Here is a 25,431-nt window from a genome sequence, read left to right as displayed (position 1 = left end):
ACGTAGATGAATGAGTAAAACTATGTAATTCTTACAATTGTTTTTATTTGCAACAGGTGGAACCTTGCCATATGGGTGTTGTCCATTTGCCAGTTGACGTTGCTATAACTGGTCATGGGAGTCACAGATTTCCACAAGTTGGTGTTGGTAACCAGTTGTGTTACGCGTAGGTTCCAATACGGCATATGCGGACCTTTTTATCAATAGCTATTTCTGTTGACACGTAGAAAGTTGGTTACGCCACTGCCTTCTTAGTAAGAAGTTCTTACTACACTACTACGACACTAACAATCCCACGTGAGGAAATCTATATTAAATGATAGTCCGGCAGAAGTCACGGCTTATGAAGCATGTAAATGTGATAAGTGAGATAAATTGATAAGCTCGCGCTCTCACATAACGCCGTTGTCCGACTCAAATAAATCCATGGACACAAGTTAGGAAACACTGGCCTGCAATTATATGTGGTATTTGTGAAGTCCTGCGAACAAATGCAAATCAACTTGACGACATGTCAAAATCTTATAGAGTGCAGTGCAAAGAGTGAACGATGCAATCGGAATATTATTCATCTTACAACCTGTAACGTTTTCCTAACACTCGTTGTCAATAAGTGATGCATTGTACGTGTGAACACAACGATATGCGACTCGGTAGCCTTTGAACCAGTTTACTAATCGTAGATCACACTTTAAAATAACGTTTGAAGCAGAGTTGGATCAATTGTAATTTGTAATGTAATTGAATGTAATTGATTACATATTTCAATGTAATTGTAATGTAATTCTAATTGAAGCATTTTTATTTTGTGTAATTGTAATTGTAATTGTAATTGTAATTTGACAAAAATTTTGCTCAATTACAATTTCAATTACATTAAATTGCTATTGAGACCTGACAAGCACAACATAAAATAATTGACTTATAATGCATTCTCTTTAAATGTCGACAAGGAATTTGGTGGATCCATTCGAGGAAGCCCTTGACTGCGCCCTTGCGGGCGAAGTTTTTTATTTTTACCGCTATGCTGGCCTCGGCTGCCATTGTATACAATTATTAGATTACTAACCAACGGATGGATTCGCAATACGTGACTCACGATTGAATACGCCGAGAAGGGAACTGCTGAGCCGGCTAAAAGCAGCAGAATTGATAGTCCCATAGCTAACGATCCAAGCGTCGAAATTTGATATGTATGGTCCTAATCGAAAGCTAGTGTCGCACTGATTCCGCAATAAAAGTATATTTCCAGGCAATGGTACCATCCCAAAATAGTCGTGAAAGTCTGGGAATCGGCATTGTTCCAGTGTTGGGATGACTCGAGTCATGACTTGACTCGAGTCACCTTTTTCATATGACTTGACTTGACTCGAGTCACTTTGCTAAAATGGCTTGACTTGACTTGACACGGCGTATCAGAAATGTGGATTGACTCGTGACTCGGAGCAAAATTCACGAGTCAATTTCGAGTCATCATGCAATCGATGTTAATAATATTCATTGTATCTTGCATACGTTCGGATTGTTGGCGAAACGCTGGTGTAACCCATGAGAGCGACCAATCATTCAATGATCGTGCGTTTTACTGAGCCTCCATTGTTCCCTCACAAATAAATTGATCGCAAACGAAATGACCGAAGCTTACAGCTTACGTTGTCGTAAACTAGTACAGTAAAGTAATTTAATCGCAAAATGTATATTTCTGTTCTCTGTTCGTAACTTAACCAAGCCTCCTGTTTTATTGAAATTGAATTCCAATATAATTTATACAGCCCTCAACCATCGGCGCAGGCTGGAATTGTATCATATTAATTTGTAAATGGGTAATGTATTGCATCTTATCAACTCGTTTCTCTATATTGGCTGGTAACTATAATCAGAGGCCATGCAATTATACTTACGTAGTTATGCATTTCTACGTATATGTGAGTAATAAACCGCCTTCTTCCGTTTATATTTAACTCTATATTCTTTCATAGGTTCAGAATCAATAACCACTCAATCTGTATTTCAGACAGCTAGCAAAATGCAATGACGTAAGCATGCCTCATACTTCCAAAAGGCAACTTGACTTGAATTGTGACTTGACTCGTGACTTGACTTGACTTGACTCGACTTGAATCGAGTCACCTCCAAAATTCGAGTGACTTGACTTGACTCGAGTCACCTTCGAAAATCGATTGACTTGACTTGACTCGAGTCAAAATGTGCAATGACTCGTGACTCGAAGGTAATGACTTGATCCCAACACTGCATTGTTCTGAACAATCGCTGGGAGTAATTGGTCATTGTTGTGGTCATGCTGCTGCGACGCTCTCACTTTTCAGAACAGTCGGCCTTAAACGGCTATTTTGGAGCAGTTACATTGCCCAGACGAGATTTTAATTTGTATTTTCGGAATTAGTGCATCAATAGCTTACGATAAAGACCAGATGCATCAAATTTGGACGCTTGAATCGCCAGCTCTAGGACTACAAAGTTTGCTGCTTTTAGCCGGCTCTGCAGTACGTTTGTCGGTGCATTCATCCGTGACTCACATCTTGCGCATCTATCCGTGGGTTGGCAATCTACAATACGATTTCAGATCACGATATTGCATCGTTACTTCGTCTGGCTAACTAACCAGACCACCGGATATTATATAACGTCTTATCTGACAAAGCACGGTTTTGTTTCCACCACTCATCCTAATTCCTACGTCCCTCGATAAAAATAATATTATTTCTTTAATTATATACTATATACGCAAATCCAACCCGTGCATGATTATAATACTTTTTTCAACGACATACTGCATACTGGAATAGTTCGAAAACGTTTTTCTTTTATTAATTACCGGGTATTTGCGTATCATGAATGAAACATGAATACTTGAATTGTTGTTAATTACGACGCTACGGTTGTCAAGGAGCACGGTTGAATTTATGATTATTCAATTACATGTTCAACAGCAGCAATTGTAATTGTAATTGTAATGTAATTGAACCGTGCAAGGAGTAATTGTAATTGTAATTTGATATTTTTAGCATGGAGTAATTGTAATTGTAATGTAATTGAAACATGCATGAAAGTAATTGTTATTGTAATTGTACTGAAATAATGTAATTGATCCAACTCTGGTTTGAAGAGATTATTAATTTTATAGGTCGGGATTGATAACGTATTCGTTACATATTTTCCCAGAGACCCGTCGTGAGAGCGTACCGATGATAATTAGGTTCATTCTGTCTTTATCACGTTCAATATCGACGACATAAATACGTCGTTCACTCATTACGCTACGCTACGCATACATGCCAATGTTGGGATCAAGTCACTACCTTCGAGTCACAAGTCATCTCGAGTCATTGCACATTTTGAAGCGAGTCAAGTCAAGTCATTCGATTTTTGGAGGTGACTCGAGTCAAGTCTTGTCAAGTCAAGTCAAGTCATGAGTCAAGTCACAATTCAAGTTACGTTGTCTTTTCAGAACTACGAGGCACGATTAATTAAGTCATTGCATTTGGCTGGCTGTTTGAAATTCAGATTCAGTCGTCATTTATTTTCAACCGAGTGATAAATATAGAGTTAAATTCACAAGCAAAAGAACGTTGTATAGCTCACGAATGCGTAGTACTGCTAAACTACGTAACTGTTGTATACCATCAGTCTTTAATTATCCGCCAAAATAGAGAATAGAAAGCAAATAGAACAATTGAGGTTCAGTAAAACGCAAAATCATTAAATGAATGAGATTAGTCCCTCTCACAGGTCATGCCTCGAGTCCTTCCAACACCGATACATGCCCCATGTAATAGAATTGTTTCCATCACTTAACCACAATTGCCCTAATCGCGGCTGGTTAAAACAGTCAATCAACTAATTTCGTGACTAGGGTCAAACTGTCAATGAAAGAGATATCATCAGCTTTGAACGGCAACCGCTAACAAGCGCAAGAAATCCGATACAGAAATGTGATCGCGAACAGTGACGTCCAACGACCGTTGACCTTTCTTATGCTCCTCATGATCACGTTATCATCCTAGCACTACCAAAAATATCCTTCCTTCTTTTGGGTTTGAATACCATGATTTCCTATCACCACGCGACAAGCGTCTTCAGCGAGACGTGCATATCTGGGTTGCCACATGGTGATGATCGTTAATTATGACAGAATATCGAAGTCTTGACTTTGATGCCTTATCCGTGAAGCATATATTATATAACGAAATGCAATGCACCAAGATGTTTTTGATATCGGGTGTAGGGTTTATCACACTTCCCAACTGTTTTAGCAACACCAGAATTCAGAATGCTGCCAATGAGCTGAAACACAGTTCGAATGTTATTAATTTCTACGCGAGAACTAACCGATCTGTTTCGCGCTGGCTTTCTCGTCTATTTCTCTTGCCTCTTGTAAACCATAACGGGCATACCATTGCTGTTTAACAATCATCCATCAACCCCAATTTACAAAACACAACGCTATACTATATATCAGCTAATTGCAGAGTGAATCATGTGTCTTTAAACTGTTCCATACGCCAAGCGACGGTTGATTTATGATTTGTATGAGTAAAATTGAAATGCAAGTCATTTAGTGTTTCTCATTATCACTGCGGCTTGTTTGCGACTGACAGAACAGTTTCGAGTCGGCATTGCAGTTTCAAACGAGATCAGAGATGTAGATGTTTCGTATCTGCGTTGCTGTACTGGGAAATCATGCAGTATGAGGCGAAAACCTACATATGCGTTAGTCGAATAATAACGTCATGTCTTTAATGTCGCTTTGACGCACGAATCGAAATTGTGTGTCTGTAAACTGTAACTACTGACGTCGTTGATTCGTTAGCAGTGAAAGAAAATAGTAAACACTTGAAGAAAATGGTGCATAAAATAGCTAGCGCGGATATAGCTAAACAATCATCGACAGCATTTCGCAATCGTGCTAAACTGACGTGTGGTCGAGGTACATTTGTGTACTGTTACAAAATCAGGGGTAGCGGAAACGACTTTGTACATAATGGCAATAGTGTGCCAGTGCTTGGATTTCAAATGCATCAGAGAAAATGTTTGCTTTATCATCGGTTGAAAATGGCCGCTCGAGACTTGTGGAACTTCATTTTCCAATGCATGCCATCTATTCCAGGTGTCTCCGTCAATGTTCGTTTTGGTGCGCGGTTTGTAATTGTCTTTATGAGTCGACCTTCTTCTTCCTGACGGCGAATATGGAATACCAGTCATCGTTGAAACAGAAATTCGTTCTCCAGCAGACGCGGCAATCTGAAGTAATGACATCAGATTATAAGTCTTGATAGAACAGAGTGGTCTGATGAAGGCATCGACAACATCACAGATTAATGTGCATTATCAAAAACAATCGTGTGCAGGGACTAGGCCGGAGCATTGATCGGAACCGGATTTGATATCCGGTCGGATTTTCTCATTTTTGGCTGACGATATTTTTACATTTGAAGTAGCTAAATTTATGCATCAATATTTTTCAAATGAATTGCCTCCTGTGTTTAATGATTTCTTCGTCCTTGCTCAAACTGTTCACTCACACAATACCAGATTTTCTTCCCAGGGCAACATCTATTTTCATCGACCCACCAGTAGCCTCACAAAGAAATCGATCGACTATGCCGGTCCTGTCATATGGAATGCTATACCCTCTTCAATACGGGACCTCCCATACCACTCCTTCAAAAAGGAATTATTCAGTCACCTCATCTCCCATTACCAATGATCCGCTTGTCTCCCACCAAATTTGTAGTTTCTTTAGTATTTTATTTTTATGCTGAGCTGAATTGATTGATCCCAACCAATGCATCCAAATTTATAACACAATATCTGTATTTGTTAATGCAGGGTGTGATCAGACTAGTTGACCCTACCCAGAGTCATATCGGTCACACCCTGTCCTATACCGTAAGTTCATTTATTGTTGTTGCATGTGCCAATGATGTTTTCTTTACGGTTGGACAAATCAATAAATCTCTCTCTCTCTCTCTCTCTCTCTCTCTCGGTTCAAAGCCAGATCAGTGTTTTTTCTGATACGGTCGGAGACGGATCGGAACCGAATCAGGACATTTACTAAGAATATGACAGCCTTACTAGGGTTGCATTTAAAAGAAATGGCTGTTTAAAACACTTTGTTTAAAACATGTTTTAAACAGCGTTTTAAAAAAGGCCTTTTTAAGAAAAACTGTGTCTTTTAAGTTGTATAATTATTAGGGATGGTGTGAACGTGAGGTTCACGTTCGCGTTCTGTGTGTGAACCTTGGAAATTTAGAGGTTCGCGTTCACAACAGAACCTTGGTAGGTTCTGCACTGTGAACCTTTTTTTCATATATTGCAATTTTCACTTTATTATAATAAATCTTTGGTTCTAATTTATTGCATTTCGACTGCGGGCCACTCTATGCATGGCGCTGGCAGCATTAAAAATCAACACTAAACGAGCATGCACCTTGAAAATCTCAAAAGTTTTACTTGTTTTGTGACAAAAGTTTGCTCAAAATATCCAGCTTTCCGTTTGTGAATATTTAGTGACTCTCTGCTGTGAGCTTGACCCGCAATCACACAACATCACGAGCGAAATACGTAGTCAGCGAAGGATGCTTATTCAACCAATCAATAAGATTGATATCATTTTCTGATGTAAAAATTCGAGAAGGCGTACGGGGTCAATCTTGACTTCATATCTTTACTGCATCATCAAAACCAAATCCGTGCGATTGAGGAGTTGGCTACTGTTGTATAACTTCTTAATGAGGTAATATTGGTAGCAAGTATAGAAATCCATTTTACACTCTGCTCAATATCAATGTAACAATACTCGACACCGAATACATTGTCCGGTCTGGCCTGGACCGTTAAGGGATAAGTGTATATTCCCTGGTAAGTCCTCGTCGAAATTGTTGGCAAAGCGACGAAAGATATTGATTTTATGGGAGTATTATATCCTTTGATTGCCTTAGTTGATACATTTAGCGACGTTTAAAACGCCAATATGTAGGCTACTTCAGAATTGTTGCATTATGTGGTCCAAGTCGTCGCTAGGTATCGTGTACATCAATATAGGCTATCACTTCATTGTAAGATAGGTTAGGTACTTGCAATATGACGTCACGTGACGTCATGAGGTTCACGTTCGTGTTCACACAGAACCTTTTAAAAAGGTTCGCGTTCACACGAACCTGAACCTTTCAGAGGTTCACACCATCCCTAATAATTATGCCATAACCGGGTAAATACTTTCCAAAACATGTTGTATATGAGCATACGGACGACGATTACCACCCGTTATATCCGAGTTATGCGATATGGGACGGTCGGAACCCTCGAAATACTCGGTTCAACATCTGTAGTAAGTAGATATAGATCATTGGTAAGGAGTGAATGTTCTGATGATGATGACCGCCGACCGTAAAAACGCTGCAAGACGATGTAGTCCTGGTTTAAGATATTTTTGGTCCGTATAAGACAAGGGTTGGAAGCCTATTTCATCAAAGGAGTTACATTTACCCTGTATTTTCAATTGTGAATATCAATCCACTATGACGTCACAATTGAATATGCGTGACGTCATGGCTTTGAAAAGAACAAACAAAACAATAAAAAACATGTTTTAAACAAGGGCCTCGTTTGAAACGTATTTGTTTTAAATCGACTTTTTTTTAAGCACAACCCTAAGCCTTACTCTCTTCGACCCTCGAATCAACAGTTAAAGCGAAACGTTTATGGAAACAAACAACATGCCAAGTCTCAGTTGACATGATTACTTCAGATGAGAGTTGGGTTCGATCATTTAGTTTTTAATTTCCTGTTTGCATTGTTTCAATCAATATTCAGTACCACCCTGTAGGTAGATGATTATTATCGGAGTTTTTCGTACCGGATCACATTTCATTAATATTTTATCAAATCGATTCCTTTCTTCGTGGTTGGTACCGAAGTAGATATTGGAAAGGGTGTAAATCCCGAAAGCCATTTGCATCTATTAACAAATTACTACATTATGCCTTTTCGTTGCGGATTTTTCATATTTAACCTCTGAATGCCCTAGATCAGTGGTTCTTAACCTTTTTTCGTCCAGCGCCCCCTTTCAAAAATTATCGTGCTCCAGCGCCCCCCAACTTCATATTGTGAGGAATGTAATGAAGACAATGAGTAAGAGGGAGGTCCGTAACAGCACTTCGTCGACCCCCCCTATAAACGATTGCCTTGCGAACCAATAGCGTGATAAACCAAACTTCTGAGGGCTTCGCCCCCACGAACCCCATAGCGTGATTTCGATGGTCAGCAAAGTTTGTGTGGCCTGCTAGCCCTAGGTACCAAAATCTTCTATAATGCATGAATGAATAGGTGGTAATTCATATATATATGTCGCTATAAACTTTTTATCCTCTCAGCCCACGTAATCAGATTTACCAGTAGCGCTGAGTGAGCTGTTGTATAGGAAAATAAAGGGCCCGTAAGTAATAATTAAACATATTCGGGCGTGCCCGTAGGAAAAATTATTCGTTACCAGGGCCGTAACAGCACTTCGTCAGCCCCCCCCCCAAACAAAAAACGTTGGCCCTGGGCCCCCATCGGGTGATAAACCAAACTTCCGGGGGACTTCACCCCCAGACCCCCATTCGGCTGTCCGCTATTTGCTGATACTAGGTATCTACATTGGGTGTCCAACTGTCCATTTACTGAGCCAGCTACTCTCGCCTAGACGCGCGAAGCGCGGAAAATTTCACTAATTAATGATTGAAATTGGTCAATATGATCGGGAATTGCATGAATATTGAGATCAATTTTTATCCTCTCTCTGCTCACGTAAACAGATTTACCGGTAGAGCTGAGTGATGTGTTTTTGAAATGGTAGGACCCCTCAGTAATAATTATACATCTTCGGGCGTATACCCGTTGGCAGAAACGAAACGTCACTTCGTCGGGCCCCCGGAAAAACTTGGGTCTTGGGCTCCCATAAGGTGATAAACCGACCGCCCCCATCGCGTTGTTCGCTTTTGCCACGGAATCAGTTGTACTGTTTAGCGAGCCAGTGCGAAGCGCAAAAACTTTCGATAATTCATGCTAAGATCGGTCAGTAAGACCGGGGATTGCAAATATATTGCTATCAATTTCTTGTCCTCTCTGCTCACGTTACCAGATTCACCGGTAGAGCTGAGTGAGATGCAATGTTCCCTCAAAGCTGCGCACGTGCGCAGTGCTGACACCGTCTCTGCGCACAGAAAATCTACGTTGCTAACAACAAATCCGAAGTTATGACATTTTTTTAGTCGTTACGCACTGTTGTCCAAGGGTCAGCGCAGTGAGTTGTTGAGTGTGCGCAGACTCATCAAAACTCGAAGCGAACATTGTGAGGTGTCTTGGAAACTGTAGGGCCCGTAACTAATAATATATTAGTTAATATAACATAGGCATACCATACGTCCTCTTGTCCTCTTTTTTGACTTTTTTGAAAGTGTCCTCGTAGGACGCCCTTTTGTCCTCTTTTTTGAGATTTTGCCCTCTTTTTTGAAATTTTAGGTAAGATTTAGAGCAAATTGCGAGTTATATGCCGTAAATTAGCACAGAAGTGACGCTCCGGCTGGTATTTCGGAGTGAAAAACGGTGATTTGAGCGCTGAGCGAAAAGACGATTTTTTTTTAGTCAACCACCTGGCAATGTGGAGAGAAAAACGGTAATTTGAGCTCTGAGAGCAGATAAGATGACCTTTTTTTTTTTTTTTTTTTTAGTCAACCGATCACAAAGTTGGAAATATTAACCGGTTTTCGCGAATTTTACTCCGGTTTTGCAAGTTGCAAATTTCTGAAAAAGTGTCCTCTTTTTTGATTTCCAAAATATGGTAAGCCTAATATAACATATTCGGGCGGGCGAACCCGTTAATATGACTTCGTTGCATGATGCTATTTCGTGACCTCCTGTCTGCAATATCAAAAAATATAGAATCGCCCAACAGGGATATCGCCCAACAGGAATATCCCTGTCGCCCAATCGTACTAAACTAAGAGACACACACGATTTCAAATTGGTATTTCTCCACTGGCATATAATTTTTCCCCGCCAGATGGAATTCGTGTTCTGGGGTTCAGATTGCCAAGACAGGAACATTCGGTGCAAGTCATTTAGGCGCCCATGGACAATTAAACCTATATGTACTTTTAAGGCTATATATAACGAAGTTTTCGGTGTTAATTTGCTCTGAATACTCATTAAGGATATGTCCTATCACCACATCATCTACTGCGAAGCCATTTTTCTCCAGCGCCCCCCATACCGCCCCCCTGAGCCCAGCGCCCCTCATATCGCCCCCTGAGCGTTTCCGCCCCCCTTCAAAATCGCCAGCGCCCCCTGGGGGGCGCTGGGAGCAAGGTTAAGAACCACTGCCCTAGATAATAAATCTAGGCCTATCAGATATGAATATGTGTGCCGTCATTCCCAGTGTCCTTTGCGTCGAAAGACTGATTCCGAGAACCAATTTTGTTTACTGATTTGTACGCCTACTTGCGTGATCTGATTCACATACACGGTGTTGTGTCTCCACGCAAACATCTATTCATGGCAAATCAGCGTCAAAATGTAATGACAATGAACCTATTCAATTTGAATATTCAACGACATGTATGAATGGGGAGTAGGGGCAATTGCTTAAGACCAAGATGATCTACTCCGACAACTTGGTTAAAGTGGATATTGGTCCTACATTTCCGAGATCTCCTCCCCATGAATTTCTGATGGCAATGATGCAGATGAGATGTTGTCTTGCAATATGGCGGACAAATCCGCGTCAACAGGGCGTATCTTGATCGTGCCCGACCTGCAGAAAATAAGATGGAAAACTGTATTATTGTATGTACGATGATCCATTAAATAACTGGAGTCAAATCACACCACAATAATATCAGTACGGGGATTTTTGAAGTTACAGATCGAATAGCGGTTAGGGTACGCAATACTGTTACTAACCCGCGTGCACGTACTCCCATCGTAGCCTACAGTACATAGTATAGGAAAATATTGTGGGCATTGGATTTTTCGTTGACTACAATTTGATCAGTTCTTAAATAAATGGTATTAGAATTAACATTACATCGTCACGTCGTCACGTTTTCAGAACAAAATTTCACGAAAACTTGAGTTCAATCGGTCACCAAACTTTTCAAGGATGTTCAAGGATGATACGGATTGATGCGGTGCTATAAAATATAATATTCTCCGTATGAATTGGAATCTCACTAAGTTTAGGGTTACCATATTTCGGAATCCGGAAACAATGACATTTTTTAGAAATGACAAAAGTCAGAGTACAGGAATAGAAGTGGCGAGATAGCGTAGTGGTTTAATCTACAGCTACAACACCGATTGGTCGTGGGTTCGAGTCCGACTAAGGTCAACTCCAGAATTCTTACTTAGGTGTTGGAGATTTATCTAGGCTCCTTATCCGCGTAAGCGGTGTTTTACAAAAGTCAAAAAGTGGGCCGTGCCGCAAGTCGGCAGCTACGGAATCAAAAATAACGAACATGAGCCAGGTGCAAACGACCATTGTAGTCGACAAACATCATGAATACCTCAAACAACAACCGGACTAGAAAACTGCTGATTCTGAAATTTGTACTGGAAAGCCTGATGTGATGCCAAAAAAGGTCATCTTTTCGACTTGACTACCGATTTACCCACTTTTTAGCAGGTGGATGTCTGATTTCAAAGAATACTCCAAGTCGTTTAGACACCTTCCTATCTCTTCACGGTATCGCAGTCTTCTGGTGTAACGAAATGATGAAATTGTTAATAATAAATTGATAAGTAGTGGGAAAACACAGTCTTCCTGGATATATACAAATAGGGATTACATGCGTTGTAGTGTACCGTAGCAATACCCAGTAGGCCAATTAATGACAGTGTTTACGAGCAGGATGTGACTAATGCTGCAGTTTTGTTACGGGATTTGACAGCATTTATCAAATTCGTGAAACGATTCAAGTAAAGTTTAACTCAATGCGGAGGTCCTAACCTTGCTGTATATGTCGTGCGAGTCGTCTTGTGTAGCGCGTACTCGGTAAACGGGTAAAGGCTTGTAAAAACAACACGCACACATATTTATTGGGATTATCCTGGTCGCTGTCGGCCAGTATTACAAAATTATTAGTGCGGTATCGCTAAAGTGACGGTGCGAGTTTACTAACAACGCATTACTGACAGCGTTATTCTGCTGCTATCAGGCACTGCGTGTAAATGATCCGTAAACAGTGCAGATAATTTGGAGTTAGCTTATCGAAACTATCGAAATCTGTCTACACGTTATATAGCTATACAAGACTGCGGTAAATGCATATCCTTCAGTCTATCTATATAATTCAATTAACCACTTTAATAATAATTGAATCCGGTTGCAACGTGATGTGTTATGTTCCCTTCGCCTTCGTATTTCAATGGACAACCGCTCAGTATCTCGGTATCCGCGGTACATGAAATGGATTGTGGTAGTGTTATAATGTATTGAAGTAGCGCACTCATCGCGTTGTAAGCGGCACGAAGCATATCGCAAGAGTTATGCAGTTGCGGTGGGCATCGCTCATGGTCGATAGAATGCGTTCCGCAATGAAGATGGAAACAAAAGCGATGATATTCCCAGTGTCAGTCAAGCTGAACATTGGTAGGTATAGCGAGGATAAGTGAAAGCAATACCATATTCAATAAAGCGGACATATATATGATAATATATGTGATGTTCCTTTGTATCTAATATCTAATTCAATCCAGTGATTGTATTTATGAACGCGAATGGACATGGACATTGGACAATGATCATGATGACCAAATCAAATAAGCGGTCGGTTAAGCGAAGTCATTTCTGTGTTTGATATATTATTCAACCATCTCCCACATGTCGATAAACAGAAACAAATGCTGTTGTGGTTGCGTTCTTTGATGAACACATACTTTCTTTATGTGTTAATAAGTGATCATATGGAAGAAATCTTGAAAGATCCCACTTGCTAAAGTGACAAAATTTAATCCTTAATTCGATATCGGAATTTTTGCATGTAAACGCATCACAGCAGCAGACAAGTGACTTTTATACTGCATCAATGCAATCAATCGCAAAATCTAGCAGTCGTTAATTACGATTAAGATTGCATTGAAGGTATTCGCGACTATTTACCTAGGCTCCTCCTCGCCACCTCATCCGCGGCAGCGGTGTCTTACAAAAGCCTAGAGGTGGGCCGTGCTATAAGTCGGCAGTTACGGAAAAATAAGAAGAATATCGGCCTGGTGTAAATGACCATAGTAGTCGGCAAACACCATGAATACCCCAAAACAAACAAACCTCTACATCTATTCTGCTTACTTGAACTTGATCGTTGAGTGCATATTCGAATACAAGATAACGATTGAGACGAGGCTGCATCGTTCTTAAACTGTTTCTAAATCATGATTCGATTCGATTATATCTCAACAGGTCATAATATACTCACAACGCATCTTAGTCGCTGATTATAATTATTTATTGCTCCCTATGAATTTTCGTTTAATGTACGACCCATGCATGCTAAAATGATGCAAATGGGTGGTTGGGGCAAGTTCAGATTGCAGTGAAGGAAAAATAACAATTCGTGCCCGATTAAAGTAGAACCATGGATAGGATGACACGGCATAACAAACACGAATTCCGGCATGGAAACTTAACACACGGTACTTAGCTATCTAAATATTGTGAGTCATCGTCACAAAAAAAACAGGTATGGCAGTAAATTCTTAGTTCTTACCGACTGGGGTTCTTACCGAAGCGTAATCGAAGAGCATGACAAAAAGTTGTGATGTAACAACAAGCATCGAGGTTCACAAATCCGACGATTCTACCGTTAACATCTATCCATACCTCGCACAATTATGTATTCATATTATATCACAGTACTGTGAGGTCAGTAAACGTCCCTGTATTTAAAGTAATCGATTATGCAAAATAATCGATCACGATCATGATTACTTCGTAAAAAGTAATCAATCGAATATGATTACGATTACTTGAAAATGATGTAATCGCCGTAATCGATTGCGATTACAAGTCCCGGTTACCGCATGTCTGCTCAGTATACGGTCGTTCAGTGGATGATAACAATGTCCTTCGCTATTATTTATACCTAAATCTCTTTTTGTTTCGGTGCTTTGAAGACTATAAACCATGAAACATACCAAGGCACTATCGTAACGCAGGTTGCATTTTGTGTCACAAATACAAATATATGACCCTAGTGCGGCCATGTAGCATAGAATTTTCCTTTAGAGTTAAGCTAATTGAACACGGGTTTAATGGTACGTTTATGGGCGATGATCGGTATGAAATTTCACACAGCCATGTATGGTGGTTGAAATCAAGTACAAGCTATTCTCTCCATTTAACCAGCGGTGTATAGGCAATATCGAGGCCAAGGCTGTCGAACTCAATTTGGGTCGCTGGTCGGATTGCCGATTACGAACATGACCAATCGTGCCAAAATGTTACTCATAAACTATTATTGTTTTCAGTGGAATACTTTATCAAGCTTATAAATAATATATAAGAATGTCGCTCACTGCGACTCTAGCAACATCTTCATTCGAAAACAAATATATAATTGGTGAAAGATTCAATACAGTTATAATCCAAATGACTGGTGCGAGCGAGTCACAACGATTGAAGTTGGTAAATTTTTATGCTCCATTGGTTTAGGTCCGTGCTCGAAAAGCTATGGCTCTTTTGATGATATAATATGGCTCTTTGATAAATTCCTAATCTTCCACTTAGTTCGCATCTTGTTTATCAACATTGAGGGAATTTGTTTGTAAATTTTCATAACGACAAGAATTATTATGCCTGTGGTAGCTAAAACAACGTCTTTGTCTGGTCAAAAAGTGGCATACCAATAGGGCCTTTTAGGGGCTCGAAACTTCCAACGGAAATAAAATTAAAAATATGAAGCTCGCAAAAGGTTCCCGAAGCATGTAACTACGCTGAAGTGTCAAACGCTCAACTGTCGTTTTTCACTGTGTCGGATGCTCAAATGTTACGCAACGGGCATGATTAGCGGGGGAGTTGTATGTATATCATGAGTCGGTGTATATGCCGCAAAAACATCAAGGACAAAAATAAACTACGTCCTTTCCTTTCCTTTAAACAACACAAAAAATATGGCGAACACAACGAATCCCATCTAGAGTTGCCTTTCATTTTATGCTTAAATAAGGTCACGGATGTTAAATTGTGACGTAATAGTTAACATCGATGTATGTATGGCTCTTTGGGAATTACAATTGAAAATTTCGGGTATATATGGCACTTTTGTCGAAATCCCCTGGTTTAGGTGATGATGCGGCGTTGGCCCTAAGGATGCGTAGTGGGACATTTTATGGATATAACCGACAAAAGAGCTATATGAGGCAGGGGACATTTTTTAAAGCTATAGATAGGTATAGCAATTCCACCACAGATAGGTAAAACCATACATTTGAGCACTATATGTAACTTTATTTAGCGGTTTATCATTAACGGTTACACTCAACTTGCTTCGCAGGCCGGATGGAAACGTTCCGCAGTATATGTAAGACCCCTAATCTCCACTCACGCTGCGCATCGCGATTGTCCACTGTACTCAAAGAAATGATCTGATGTCTAGTGCGATAATTTAGATCAAGGGTCGGCAACCTACGGCCCGCGGGCCGGATCCGGCCCGCCAAGCGAAATCGTCCGGCCCGCGATATAATAATTAGTTATCACAAGAATACGGCCCGCCGCTTCAAAATGAGTTTCAATCTGCAGTGCAGCGCTGCATGAAAAAAATGCGGCATTGCTACGATATAATAGTAGCCTACATCGTATTAGTCTAATGTTACGCCATAAAACGAAGGTGGTTGAAGTAGGAGATGGAGATAGACTAGATTGGATCAGTGCTTATCAATCGGGTGTATCTCGCAACCGAAGGTGTTCCATACTTTTTTAAGGGGTTAATCACTCTAACGGGGTGTGACAATAAAGGTCTTCTTCCTTTGCTTCAAAAAACGCTTGGAGCATCTCAGACGGAATGACGGAATCTCAAACTATTCAATTATAGATAACTAGCCTCCGTATGTTAGTTAGCCTGTCTATAGTTTGATTTTCCAGAAGGCATTGTGTGCCAAGACAAAAAACCTGAATAGTGTTTTGGCCACAATGGTGAAAACTGTTAATATAATTTTTGTCCCATAAACTGAATCAGTTACGCCAGATATTACTAGAAGCAGAGAATCAATATGGCGATGTCATGTAGGCCTATATCTGTCATGTTCGCTCATTGAGTCGAGCAGCTATGCTTACACGAGTGTATGAACTGAGAAATTAAATAGCAACTTTCCTCGAAAATACAAATATCGCCGACTCATAATCTTGTAATCGAAAATGGGTATCTCATCTTGCTTTTCTGGTACATTTAACGTCACATCTGAACAAATTGAACTTGCAACTTCAGGGGGAAAACAACTACATACATGAGATGTTGAGGCGCATTCAAAACAAATCTGTGACTCTGGAAATGTCAACAGTACAAAGAAAGTTATGCTCACTTTCCTATACTGGAGGATAGAAAACCTAGTACCAACACTACATTTGTAACTGTGATACGAAATTTAACTACCGTACTGAATATTCACCCGCTTTTCCGACATTCCTTCTCTACAAAATGAATTCTGACTATTCGGTACTCTGTTTAATGTGGACGCCAATACCATTGCCTGAGAATTTCAAATAAGCCTTTCTGAAATGCGATGCAGTTGAATTGAATGACAAATTTCATACAAAGAGCATATCGCTGCATGACTTTGACAAAGAGTACGCTCTTGAAATTGGTCTTTATCCCAGCTTGACCAGTAATGCAAAAGAAATTGCATCGATTTTTGGAAGCACGAACGCACGTGAACAAATAGTTTTGAACAATGAAATTCACGAAGAGCAAGCTAAGATCACGTATTTCGGACGTCCATTTTGAATAGGGTCTGATTCTTGTTTCATCTGACTTGTTACCAGAAGTTGAAAACCTTTCAAAAAGCAAGCTGCGTCAATTGTCACAATTACTCTGTGTCGTTGAAGTGTAAATACATGTGTCTTCGGATTGGTATGATTGAGATTGCAGCAATGTAGGATAATATACCGAAGTGAGCGTAAAATATAGTACTAAGAAAAAATCCGGCCCGCCAAAAGGTTGTACATCCGAAATTTGGCCCGCGACTAGCAAAAGGTTGCCGACCCCTGATTTAGATATATCGTGAGTGATGACTTCAATTTATTCCATACGTACTAACGGTACCACATCAACATCGTGCCGTATCGTTGCGGCGCATCAAAAATATCACATCGGCATATTCAACATCAAAATCGCGCTTTAGTAGGTAAGCCCAAATAACTCCTCGGTAAGTAATAAGAGGGCTGAGCATAGTTGGAGCTTTTAAATGAATGTATTGGTTGTAGCCTCTGCGTAATATGTTTCCCTTCTCCCGCCAGAAAATGGTGGTTCCATACGAGAAATAAATGCGTATAGCTAATACAGCCGACTTTGAGCCTGAAAACCGGTGGCTATAGTCTTTACCGCCCACGACTCCCCGCTCTAATAGATATGAAATTGTGCGAACCAATGACGTCATACTGCGAAGTGCAAACACCATACGTCTGTGACTCACGCAAAACCTATAATAACTTGATGGAGTCGCGAGTTATTGTAACATGCGAAAAATGACCGATCCGAAATGTAAAAATGCATATTTGAAAATATCATACTTTTGGGAGCCCACTGTGTAGACCAGTGGTTCCCAACCTTTTTCGAATCATCGTCCCCTTATCCAGCTCGACACAAATTTTCGCACCCCAATATTTTGGATCCGAAAATACGGAAAATCTATTCACCCAACTCTGATCGCTGGTGAATTGGCAAAAAAGGTCATTTTCCGAGTATAGATGCTCAGGAAACCGGTTGAGTTGAGTTGACCATTTTTTAGTCAACTTTCGTGTCATATGCAGAATAAGTCGTGTTCACGTATTTTTCTTGACCCAATCAGTAAAATATATCTCACAGGTCGTTTTAACATTTTCGCTTCACAACCGCCCCTTAGGTCATCCCCTTTAGTATTTTGGCCCCCTTGTTTCTCGAAATCGCCCACTGGGGCGATACCGCCCACGTTGGGAACCGCTGGCAACTGAGTGGCCGCGTGGCGTCGTGGCGAGATAGCGTGTATTTGTATGATCCACAGCTGCAACACCATCGGGTTCGAGTGCGACAGAGGTTGATACCAATATTCCTATTTAGGTCTTGGCGGTTTATCTAGGCTGCTCCTCGTCATCTTATCCGAGTAAGTGGTGTCTTAAATAGCCTAGAAGTAGGCCGTGCTAAAATCCGACAGATACGGAATCATAATAAAGAATATCGGCCTGGTGTAAATGACCATTGTAGTCGAAAAACATCATGAATATCACAACACAAACGAATAAAAACTGTGGCCTAAATGGTACCATGTGAATGTGAACGATAACATACAAGATTGCTTTGACTTGTAAGTTGTATAACCTAATAACTTTTCAGTATCAGTGCGAAATGACTCTCGTGAAATATTCTACCAGATGCCAGCAAAATATTACGAACTACATTTCTCTCTTGCAAACACCGTTGTTTTGCCAACGCGAATCACCAAATGAAGTTAGGATTACGAGCAAAATGATATTAAATGGTTAGTACTATCCCTGATACATATAAATGTCAGTTATTAAATCTGATCAATCGCGTGTCATCGTTATGTATAATCTGTATTTGCCATAGACAGCTTACATATCACATTCGGGCTATGCACCCGTCCTGCATAGGTCGTCGGCAAAACATTTGTATAATTAGAGCTTAGCATGTGAACAGAGATACTTCAGAAATAATTAGGAAACATTCGGAATCGTCTTTTCCAATTGTTAGCACGTTGGCGAAACTAAAGGTATGATAACGATCCCCGCACGTTTCTGTTATATACCGCAAGTTAGTACCGTATTGTGCGAAAAATATCGTCTATGATTTCTTCCTAAAATCGAAAAGTACCGTACCACTACCCAGGCCCATAAATCACCATAGAGGTCGATAATTGGTAACCGACACCTAGTGAGCATGATCAATGAGCCATGAACATATAGTATCACAGTCCAACTATATCTCAAACATCCTACATCACCTGAGTCGTATATTGTCATCACGAATACCTTTGATGGCAAATAGTAGTTCATTAAACAAGTATAATACATGACGCTCCACTATATTAGATACATGATATACATAAGAGCACCTACCTTCTGACTGCAGTACCGCGATTCCCAAGAATACAATAGTTAACACCATTACAAGGTTTAGCATCCTCATGTCGACTGTCCGTTGGCTTTCGATTGTGAAACGATTCAATGATTAATATAATTTGTCTGAATCCCGAGTAAAAACGAAATACTGTAACTTTCTGCAAGTAAGTGGAAATATACTCAATATATATCATATTAATGGAAACTACTTAGTGATAGAAGTGCCATCGAACAAGATTGTAAATTGTGATAATACGTCCTACCGCAGCTATCTGCTGTACCGCGATCAGTAGAGCTAGATTAAAATATGTAGGTGAGATGACTACCGTCATTCGCATACCTTTACTCTTGTGGTTCGACAGGAGTTTGGAACCTCTAATCTCAGTTTATGTTCCAATCGATACAAACTGTTAATACATATGCTCTTTTAGAGAATACATCCGTTTATCGATATTTAAAATCTTAATCCCAGATCGTCTGGACTATAAATTCCATATCACGTGCGTCTGCTTGGCGATTTTCCGTGAGCTAATTAAATTACCTGAAAGATCCAATCACATGTACGAACGACCCGTAACCTTGCAACACCGCTTATTTTGGGCTCCCTGGCCCATTGCTATCCTATTCGTGTTGGTGGCATGGTAATAAATACGAAACAGTTTCAACCAATATTTACTTTACATTCTCATCCACCTTTCCGTGTGAAAGTCTTGCATCCTCATTGCTCTTACCATTGGACGTATACTAGCTCTTTTAAACTACGCACAATCAATATGCCCGGTGATTCACAACAATTTTTAACCTAAACACGAGAGAAAAACAAATCCTAGCATATAAGACGCCCTTCGTCAATTGAACAACTAACAGGATACATATTATTGAATGGCGCGTATCACAAGTTGAATAATGAATGTTCAACATTTTAGAAGAACAACAAAGTTGCGCACAATACATATATGGTTCGTCGGGAAGGGATATAAATACTATCACTGATAGAAAGGAAACTATATGTTTGAGGCATCGACCAGTTACATATTGTTGTATTCACGAACGGAATTGTAGCTGAGATCACGATCGGTGGCATTTTCAATTCAAACCGGCTCTGTATTATTCCGTAACTCACATCATTATAGCTTGTTAATATCGCAGAGAGAGACTACGCGACACGATCATCTTGTAGCCTACTTGTCGTATATAGTTACATCTGAGCTCCTCATTGCTGACCTCACTCAAATGTGGTACATTTAGGAGCCAAGTCTGTCAGTAAGCCGAGCTAAAAGTCTGCGGAAGAGAACCTGGATCGAACATATGGAGCGACCTTTTTTAAAGTTAATGATGTCTAATCATGGCGTAGTAATTCATATATTTCGTGAGTTTGCAATAAATATATACGATCTCCTAGTTAACAAGTGAGCACTCTACTGCCTATGTACCGTATTTCGGTCCTCAAGGTATTTGGCAAATTCCAGCAGCATATATCGCTCATGTCCGTATACATTTCGCAGCTTGAACATTATAAAGCGTATTTTTAAACTTCGGTTCAGGAGTAAAGTATTCGATCACTTAATTGGCGATCGGAATCTTTATATATAGGAAAGTTTCGCGGCGTTTTCCCAATTACTTTGAACTGTCAGTTCTGATCTCGTTTTCTATACTCCTACTATAACGTTTCTATACTAGCATGTTTTTGGATCTTGTTAATTGCTTGAATCGTATATATAAATACCCTTGTCTTGTCTTATTGGAATTCACTGACTTGTATCGTTATGGCAGCATACTGATGACCTGGTAGGGCACTAGCAAGCCGCTTTCACTATAGTACAATCCTACTTACAAAACGCACCTAATCGCTGACAGAAATAACGTTGGGAGCGATAGGTCGAAACTGGTGTCTATACTCCAACCATAAAAACATATACGCACTCCTACGTCAACAGCTTGCTATATATATCATGAACGGATGACATCCTTGTCCGTGGAAAACGGGCTGCATTTCCTCTTCGTATTTCCAATCGCCTGATTTCGAAACAGAAAGCACACAAGTATAGAAGGGTGGATGCAATGAATTGTGTAAAACGATATGTCACCGATGTCTGGATGATACTCGAAATCTAAACCTTGCCGGAGGCACACATCTGATTGTTTTAGCTACTTTTCTGCGTTCTATTTTGAATCATTATCGGTGAGAACATGTGGACAGATGTGATATGGCGGAATCCTTCTGGTTACCTACATTTATATATATGATCTCCTGAAACCGGTGCGTGAAATGCTGGTGAGTTCAGCTGCGGTCTATTTTCAATTGACATATTAGTTCGTGACCTTGGTTAAAAACTAAGTCCTGAAAAACCTTCGTTGATGTATTCTCATTCGGTACGATGATGTTATTCGCCTTAACGGTCGAAAAATATATGTCTGATCCTCAAACCCTCACTTTCTTTAGTTCGTTTCCGCCTCGTTGATATCTTAAAGGAGATTTAGGTAATATATTTAACGAAACGTTGAAAGGAATCGGATATCTCATCCGTTAAGCTATGTGCATTTGCGGAAGAACACCCACTACATAATTGTCATAATTCACTGTATTTAAGTGCGGCTATGGTATGACTATCAGCAAGTGGTATTAACCAAGCCCATTAAATAGCAGTGATAAATGTGAATGGAACTATTCGTATGCACTATATACACGGTTGTTATCGCAAATCCGCATTTCGTGGTTTAGCATGCATGGGCGACTGCAGTTATGGGGGTGCAAGGTAAATTCTTCTGACTCCCAAGTTTTCATAACTGCAAAAATAATAAATATTTCGTCGTATAACTATACGCTGGCGAGCTAGACGAACAGTTGCGTTGTCTACGCATGGTTTGGACATTCCAATCACTTTCACACTTTATTTGCTACTTTTTTCAAATCTTTCCCCACAAAACCCAAATCAAACAATGTGCAACTAATGAATTCGCGCATTAGTGGCGTTTCCTAATTCTTGGAAGAAGCAGTTGATTACTTCCTATCACTATTTTTATTTTTTAACCATGTCAATAACTGCAAGAATTGCATTAACTTCGTGCGCGCACACATACACAGCAACCTGACAGTAAGACATACCAAAATAGTTGACTGTTGTTCACGTGCGATATATTCTGTCTCTTTTACCTTCACGCCTTGCCTGTATTGCGTATGGGTTAGCACTTCTTAGATATGGTACCGCTGAGGATTATTCTTGTTCAGCGAAATATCATCACAATCCGCTGCTAGTTTTGTCTAAGGAGCTTAAGACTCTATCATAATATTTATACCTAGCAGGGTTTATTATTTTCAGGTATATTAATATTGACATATTTTCCAAGTATAGTTGGCCGTAGTCTGGATCGGTAAATTCAGGGACAGACTAAACTATCATATTTGTGCTGCGAATTGCACATCGAATTACCTTACATTCTATATAGTTATATTATATACAGGGCCGAAACAGTACTTCACTAGGTCCCAAAAAATGTTGGTAATCCCCCCCCCCCCCCTTACGGATATTTCTCGCAGGACTAATTCGCGCCAATGAACAATGGAGATTTTCACCTAAGGTTTTATTTGGTAATTCGCAGATTGGCCAGAACTTCAGAAGTCTTGGTGTGTCGTGGAGCGGTGATGACCGTCGTTGAAATGCCATTTTATTTTCTAAGTATAATGAGTATTTTTTTCTCGGACGCTGAGGGTACCCATATTAAAATGTGGAATGTAGGGATAGCAAACTGCGCATAGCACGTGGAAAATGTTGGAGTTGTTGGAAATCTCCCACAAAATACTCTGTAATTTATGTTGATTTGAGAAATAATTTTGGGCCCTTCGAGCTTGCCCCCCCCAATTATGGGATTTGGGGTTCGGGAGGTACAATCCTGAAGATATGTCATGACATCAAAGCAGTCGGACTATGTGCTTTTTACAATTTTAATCGCATTTGCATTCACGTGTACTTCCATTTAGTGCAGTTTTCTGTTGATTACGTCAATGATTGCATAGAAGGCCTACTGGCGTGAACGAATTGATCTTTCATGTTGGTCAATGAGTGTATAGAAACATTTATATCAGATTCATTGCACTGTTACTCGTAAATAGTTTGACATCTACTGCATGATGTCGATAAATGAGAATTCTGCGGAAACATTTTAATAATTTCTACCCATCTCTTTCGTGAATGAGAGGGTCGCCACATCACATATTGGTAATGTTAATGATCCATTGCATTGACTGCTTAACTAACGTAACAATACAACACCTCCATGGTGGACAGGAGAAACATTGTGACCGCGTAAAACCATCACAATTCATTTATTCTCGAAGAATAAATTCCGATGTGGTCAGGAATTCGAGTGGCTATTGCTAACTTCGTATCAATTATCTTTACACAGTGGATATGTGGTAGGTATGGTATGAGAGTACTGTTCACGCTCGCTTACATCGTGTGAACCTCGATATTTCGTGTTCGCAAATGAACCTTGGTAAGTTCTACGTCGTGAAGATTATTTTGAAATAGCAGTATTTTATAGGGGTCGTGGACATATGAGCATTAGGGTTGTTCAAAAAAAACTTTTTTTTCCAAATCTCACTCGCCTAATGACTAAATCGTCAGGTTGTCCAAGAAAACGATGCACACCAAATTTGACTCAATTCCAACCAGTAACGGCCGTGCAATCTTGAATTGAAATTTTTAAATTATTATTAAAAATAAAAAAAATTAAAATTCTCAAATTTTTCTGTCAACCCCATGAAATTGTTGAGCTCTCTCCAAAGACGATGCAAAACAAATTTGAGTCAATTCCGACTTGTAGAAGTGGAGTTATTCGAGTTTTTCGTTGATGATTCTCGGATTATCCTTGATCCGCGGATTATCAAAGAAAAACTCGAATAACTCCACTTCTACAAGTCGGAATTGACTCAAATTTCTTTTGCATCGTCTTTGGAGAGAGCTCAACAATTTCATGGGGTTGACAGAAAAATTTGAGAATTTTAATTTTTTTATTTTTATTAATAATTTAAAAATTTCAATTCAAGATTGCACGGCCGTTACTGGTTGGAATTGAGTCAAATTTGGTGTGCATCGTTTTCTTGGACAACCTGACGATTTAGTCACTAGGCGAGTGAGATTTGGAAAAAAAAGTTTTTTTTGAACAACCCTAATGAGCATGCGACATAATGGGATGCGACACTTCAGCATGTGGGTAAAATTTGGGGTTATGGCTGGGTATGGTTTAGATCAGAGGTCTCAAACTCGAATGTGCTCGCGGGCCAATTTCACATTTTTGATGACGCCGCGGGCCGCAGCATCAATAATAGGGATATTCAATGTACAATTTCCAAGTAAGCCTTAGGTGACAGGACCTTGCAGGCAGGCATTCCACAAACATCGTGGAAATGCAATTTGCCATTGTACTATTCACGTTTGACACGAAAAAAAATCACATTTTTAATATTTGAATAAAATTGTTTTTGTGCCGGGCATGATTTTGTTAATTAATGAGTAATAGACACCATACGAGAGGAGGCATCATAACATTGTAAAACTGTCGGGTTATAATATTGCAGCTATTGGACCTTTGACGTGCCACAATTTTATGTAGAATATTTTAAAATCTACAGACGATTGATCTGATATCAGAGCATTTGAGCGGTGCAGCCTAATCCTGGTTTTGATATAGACGTGATAAGTATAGCTTTATAGGCTATTGTTACTGTCATTGCCAAAGTCAAATTAAATCAGCGTCAGATTTTGCCTTCGATAATCATTATTGAACCATAGTAATAGCATTGCTTCTTAACCTTTTTAGAAATCGTACCCCTTGTGCTTCCAATAAGATTTCTCGTAGCTCCTGTCCATTTTCAACACAATTTCTGATGGTACCTATATAATAAAATCAGGAAGCCCATTCACATAACATCACGCGCAGCGCGAAGACTATTCTTCAGTTGAATAAATTGGCCAAGAAAATATTTTACGGGATATAGGCCTAATTCCACAATGGATCTAATACACCCTGATGTGGTGCTTCGTACCCCGGTGGGGTCTACGGACCTTGGTTAGAACCCCTGGAGTAGAAATATCCAATCGGAG

General features: G+C 39.8%; 1 long non-coding RNA gene across 1 annotated transcript; it reads right to left on the bottom strand.

Moving 5' to 3' along the window:
- Positions 1-4,224: 4,224 nt before the first annotated feature.
- LOC145433820 (uncharacterized) lies at positions 4,225-19,515 on the bottom strand. The gene is made up of 3 exons (XR_013913197.1): positions 19,325-19,515; positions 10,703-10,816; positions 4,225-5,262 (listed from the first exon to the last, which is right to left on the bottom strand). It is a non-coding gene; the product is annotated as an uncharacterized LOC145433820 (long non-coding RNA).
- Between the last annotated feature and the right edge of the window lie 5,916 nt (positions 19,516-25,431).

The sequence above is a fragment of the Botryllus schlosseri genome, chromosome 2, assembly GCF_051294905.1.
Source record: "Botryllus schlosseri isolate E-star chromosome 2, Bs_hap1, whole genome shotgun sequence".
NCBI classification, from domain to species: Eukaryota; Metazoa; Chordata; class Ascidiacea; order Stolidobranchia; family Styelidae; genus Botryllus; species Botryllus schlosseri.
Note: the sequence above shows the minus strand (reverse complement) of the source record. Positions and strands in the feature narration are given on the sequence as shown.